Below are 6,347 nucleotides of genomic sequence, written 5' to 3'. Positions count from 1 at the left end.
GAGCGCCTGCTGTTAGCCCCAGCTTCTGCCAACCTAGCAGTTCAAAAACATGCAAATGTGAGTAGATCAATAGGTACCGCTCCGGCGGGAAGGTAACGGCGCTCCATGCAGTCATGCCGGCCACATGACCTGGAGATGTCTATGGACAATGCCAGCTCTTCGTCAGGGGAAACCTTTACCTTTTACCCAGAGGTATGGTGCTCATCTGGCTTCTGCACTTTATCCATAAGCCCTGTCCTTGCAACTGATTTGCACTAGCCTACCCACCCCTCAGAAACTGTTTACTATTCAGGCCATTTGTGGTTTGTTTGATTTTGTTTTATACTGTGTTATGTTGTGTGTTGTTATATATTGTTCTATTATGATGTTGTTTTATGAATTTTAGTATGTTATATTTTAACTATGTTGATCAGGCTTGTCCCCACGTAAGTTACTCCGAGTCCCTTCGTGTAGATGGAGGCGGGATACAAAAATAAAGTTATTGTAATATTATTATTATTTTAGCAATATTGTAACCCACCTCGAGCTGTGTGGAGAGGCAGGTAAGAAATAAAATTATTATTATTATTATTACTATTACTATTTACAGTGTACTCTGCAGAAAATTCTTCAGATGTGCTTCAGAAAAAGGAAAATCAGCCTGTTCAGCAAGGCTTGCAAATGCTGATTTATTATCAATCAATGTTTTTTTACCTGTTTTATATACGAATATACCTGGAATAACATAAACACTTTTTGAGTGAAAAAGGTCATTATTCCCTCTAATCAAGAAGATCTAGTGCTTTGACACTGTGAGCAATGCCTCCTCTATACCTAGGGATTTAGGTCTTCTCAATTTTTCTTCACAGGGAACAAAGGAGCAATTTTAGCCATTTTCTTGCTGCTGTGAGAAAGTCTCAAAGCTGCCTTGTGAACTCACAATGCAGGAGTTACCTTTCACAAAGTGTGCATGTGCTTGAGTTGAGCTTAATAGAAAAATGCCTTTTCTGAGCAAGAAACCTGAGATAGTTTCTCGGTAGAAATTTTATCTCTAAGGCAGAAAATGTTTCTTTTTATGCGAAACAACTACATGCAGATTCTGTGGATAATAAGTTTCAAAGGGCAGAGATTCTTCACAAGTCAACATTCTTCTTGTCATGGTTTCTCAAAATTTGGAAAGCACTTTTTTTTACATTTTAAAAATATTTTCAAATATTGTTTATACCGTTACCTACAACACCAGTATGCTATCAAGGAGTAAGAGAGAGAGAAATATTGTTTCAGTAGGTCATCCACTGTTGCAGGGTTTAGGGCTCAGGACCCCTGTGAAAGTGAGAAAATGTAATTTAAAAAATTACCTGAGAAAATCCCTCTCTAGAAATATCCCGGTCTTCCATCATGACTGTGACCATAGAATCCTATAGAATTTAAAATACTCACAATATATAGAAAAGTGTTCTCTAGAGCAGTGGTTCCCAACCTGTGGGTCTCCAGATGTTTTGACCTACAACTCCCAGAAATTCTAGCCAGTTTACCAGTTGTTAAGATTTCTGGAAGTTGAAGGCCAAAACATTTGGGGATCAACAGGTTGAGAACCACTGTTCTAGACCTTCCAGCACAAGTCTATGAGTTAATCTCTGATGGAAGTTGACCAAGAGTCACACTGGAAGACAGTTTCCAGGAGAAACCATATTAATCAAATCAATGACTAGTCAAATCCTCAAAATTTAAACTCACAAATATTGAGGGCTGAGTGTATTTCAGAATGAAGCTCAATAGTAATCTATATCTGACTGTATAAGCACTTATGCCTGAATCACAATTTATTTTTCCTGTCCAAGTTACCTTGTTGCAGTCTGTCCACGTTTCTAACATCCTGGATTAAAGAAAACTAGCAAAACACCATACACCGATATTATTCTTTGTGCCTCAAAGACAGAATTTATCCTACTAATTTTCTGGTGATGCTTCATTTGCTTATTTGTAATTACTTTGTGAATCATAGGATCCTAGTCATCCATTATTTAAATTGCCTTAAGGTGATCAACACAACAACTTCATTTTGAGTGCAATTCAGAGGATTAGGTTTCTGGAAATGAAAATCAGAAATAAGAAGGTGGGTCTGAACATGAGATGTGGTCTAAAATGTGTTTAAACACAGTAAGTAGTAAATTAACTATAATGTTCTAGTCTCTTTTCAGAACCAAAGGAAAACTTAAGATCTTTTTCTTTTTTTTATTTTACAGCTGCATGGATTGTGGAACATAAAAGACTACCTTATAAAATTCAAGAAACTGGTCCGTCAAGAGCAATGTGTAGCTGCCAAACATCCAGTATGTTATCTGCCCAATTAATATTTCATATTTGCTCATTAGGCCTTTTGTGAGTTAGAACAATTAATGCTATAACTGCCATGACTGAATGGTATGGAAAATGGGATTTGTAGTTTATATGATCTTTAGCCTTCTCTGCCAAAAAAGTGCCAAAGCTTCACCAAACTACACATTCCATTGTTCCATAACATTGAACCATGGCAGTGAACATGGTGTCAAACTACATTAATTTCACAGTGTAGATGAAGCCTAAGAGTTGCAGTATATCCTTTCTCAAACCATCAGTTGGAGGCTAGCACTCCCAGAATCCTTCAACCAGCATAGTCACTGGAGTGTTTACAGCCCTTAGTTTTTCAACTTGTACGTCTGCCAATCTTAGCATCCCCCTGAACCTGTTAGTACTTCTCTCACTGTTTTTCCAGTATGTCCCCTTTGGCTATATTTCCACCAGCATTAATAATCTTTTTTGACATTAAAAGAGGATACTGAAGTTAGGCAGACATTTGAGACTAGACTTAATTTTTGTTTCCATCCCACACTAATGGCTTTCAGATTCTGTTTACAATCATATGTTTTTAAAATTGTAAACTTTAAGCCTAATTCATTAATGTGTTTTATTTATAGAGGTTACACCCTGCTGCATATAGCTAAGAAGGCTCTTGGAGTAGCTTGCATGTTTTTCATCACTGGACTTTCAGTGATGAGAAAAATGGGAAAGGGAATGTGGAAGGGAAAAGAAAATTTAAAAGCCTGAATACCAGTTGCGCACACAAAGTGACAATTTCTCACTTTATCCACAAAACTTTGCTACCCGAAGGTTGGGATAACACAGACTACAACTTGTTTACTGGTTACAGCTGAAATGGGGTTGGCAGTCACACATAGAGCCTGGATCCCCACGTCAGACAGCCCAACTGCTAGTCCAATGAGACAGAAGAGTGAGCCTCAGGATGGAATCTGGGCTCAATCTGGCTGAAGATGGTATTCAATTGAGAGAACTTGGTGCAGGCATCTGTCCGGCACCACTCTGTGCTCCCTGCACAACTATGCTCCCAATACACCATAGAACATCCCTTCCCCTGGATGCAAGGCCCATGTGACAAAACATTACAAAAATAAGGTAAAAGGTAAATGTTTCCCCTGACGTTAAGTCCAGTCATGTCTGACTCTGGGGGTTGGTGCTCATCACCATTTTTAAGCCGAAGAGCCGGCGTTGTCCATAGACACCTCCAAGGTCATGTGGCCGGCATGACTGCATGGAGCGCCCTTACCTTCCTGCCAGAGCAGTACCTATTGATCTACTCACATTGGCATGTTTTTGAACTGCTAGGTTGGCAGAAGCTGGAGCAACAGCAGGTGTTCACTCCGCTCCCGGGATTTGTACCTGGGACATTTCGGTCTGCAAGTTCAGCAGTTCAGTGCTTTAACACACTTTGCCACTGGAGCTCCTTCCACAAAAATAAGAAACAATACCAAAACTGAGTACTCATTACTGCTCAGACTATTAGCTGTTGATTATGCTGTTTTTATGTTATTGTCTTGTTGTAATGTTGTTGATTTTATTGAGATATGTTTTAATCTATGTTTGGTTTTAATTTTTGTTGGATTGGGCTTGTCCCCATGTAAGCCACCCCGAGTCCCTTCAGGGAGATGGAGGCAGGATATAAAAATAAAGTTATTATATTATTATAACTAAGGGTGGAAGGGAGGAGAGTTTGAAGGCAACTGAGCTAGAGGAGCACCCAGGTTTTTTTAAGTACCCAACAGGCGGATCTGAGTGTAGACCTCAACCACATCCACCCCCTCCAACCAATCAGAGTGAACCAATAAGTTCACTCTAACTGGCCAAGCAATTTCTCACATGTGGAGGAGTACACAAAGTGCAAGTCCCCTTGGGAAGGGGAAGAAGCACAAAGATGGTGGGCAGGGGGAGCACTCGACACGCAACCATCCTGCTCAGTAAGTTGGGCAGGGGATTTCCTCAAGCTGGTGAAATGTTTGCTGCGTGATAGCTGAGGAAATGCAAAGCCCAATAGAACTGGTTTATTTCAAAAGCCTTTTTTTCCTTTTCTCCCTTTTCCACAACTTATGCAACCCTTGAGATAATATCGAATATCTTACATCATTGTTTCCCTACTATTTTTTGGTCTGGAACACCAGGCAGCCTTCAAACATTAAAACAGATAGAGCTAAAACACACACATTAATGCACACACCCCATACAGGAGTTAAAATATCAAAAATTCTATCAATAGAATTAAAAACAGATGAAAGCATGGCCATTTTTTTTAAAGAACAAATAATAGACAATTATTTTTCTGAAGTGTAAAAGAGATAATTCCAATAACAAAATGTTTCCACGAGCTTAAACAATGTAATTGCAGCAAGAAAACAAGCTGGTGTGATAATGTCCTAAGTCACTGAATCCTCACTATGGGAGCCCTGTATTTGTATTAAGAAACTGTGTTTTGCAGGAGTATAGAACATTCCTGAGGTTTCATAGGCTCTGGTGCTGCTTTAAGACATTATACATTTAGCATCAGCCTGAGTGGGACCAGGCCTTGAGATTTGGGAACGCTATTTGCAAACCAGTGTTCACCGAGATAAGAATTTGGCAGTTAGTGCTGGAGCAAGGTGAAGAGATTAACAATGCCTCATAGAGATCACTTCTTGTTAAATTGGCTGGATCTTCTATTCCCTTCTCACTTTATGAGTCCACTTGCTGAGATAAAAAGTAGGATATAAATAAACATAACAACAACAACTCTAAAAAAGGAAACTGTAGGCCTGATCTTTGCTACACAAGAACAAGCCTTATGAATAAATGCAATAAAAACAAGAATCAAAAAGTCCTACAATGACCCAAAGTGCCATTTATGCAAAGACAGTGATGAGACAGTGAAGCACCTCATTAGTGGTTCCAAGAAAATAGCCCAGTCTGACTATATTGAACGTCACAACAAGCTAGCACCAATGGTGCACTGGAACCTTTGCAAGAGGTATGACCTACCCTGTAGTAAAACCTGGTAAGAGCACAAGCCAGAAAATGACCACGGAAAATGAAGGAGCAAAACTACTCTGGGATTTTAGAATCCAAACAGATAAACACCTGCCACATAACACACCAGATATAGCAGTTGTGGAAAAGACATATGTTTTTATTGTAGACGTTGCAGTACCAGGAGACAGTAGAGTAGAGGACAAAGAGCTGGAAAAGATCATGAAATACAAGGACGACTATGGCAAAAGAGAACAACAGTAGTGGTTGGTGCTTTAGGAGGCATGCAAAGAAACCTCGAAAAGCACTTGAAAAACTTTAATTTGGACAGAACATCAATCCACATGCTACAGAAGGCAGCTCTTCTTGAAATGCGCACATTCTACAAAAATACCTCTATGTCCTTGGGGAGAGCCCAAGATTCAGAGACGAATCCCAGACACATGGACCTAATGTGCATGTGTGCTGTGTTGCTATGTACAAATAAAAATATGATGATGATGATGATGCTACATCCAGACCTGTCTATGAAGGATGAAAGGGATTTTGACCCATTGTCAGCTATTCACAAGCCACAAAACAGAAATGCAGTGTAAGCAGGGATATTCCACCAGTGCCCTTCTCTCAGAAGTTAAAGAGACACAGGGCTGTTCCAACAACCTGGACCATGCTTCTGCCCCTCTTTGCTCCCTTTCCTTTTTCATTTTGTGTTATCGCTGCAGGCCATAACTGTCCTTTATTGATTTGTGTAAGCCACTCCAGGAGGCATTTTAGCATAGGGTGAAGATTTTTATGAAATGCTTTGAATGAATGAATTTATCTGCCATCTTCATTAACAATTGTCATCGTTCTCACCTCATATTGGTTCCACAGCACCGATTAACTTTGCAGCCAAGAAAGTTTCTGATCACCTCTCTTGCTGAAACAAGTAGCAGAGGCCGAGGCACTCGATACCTGGAAAAAACCAGGAAAGAATGTATATTTAGGACAACTTCAGGGAGACCAGAGATCTCAGGGCGGGTTGTAACTCACTCCAT

The sequence above is a fragment of the Anolis carolinensis genome, chromosome 2 (assembly GCF_035594765.1).
Source record: "Anolis carolinensis isolate JA03-04 chromosome 2, rAnoCar3.1.pri, whole genome shotgun sequence".
NCBI lineage: Eukaryota > Metazoa > Chordata > Lepidosauria > Squamata > Dactyloidae > Anolis > Anolis carolinensis.
The sequence above is the reverse complement of the archived record's forward strand: the minus strand, read 5'-3'. Positions refer to the sequence as shown.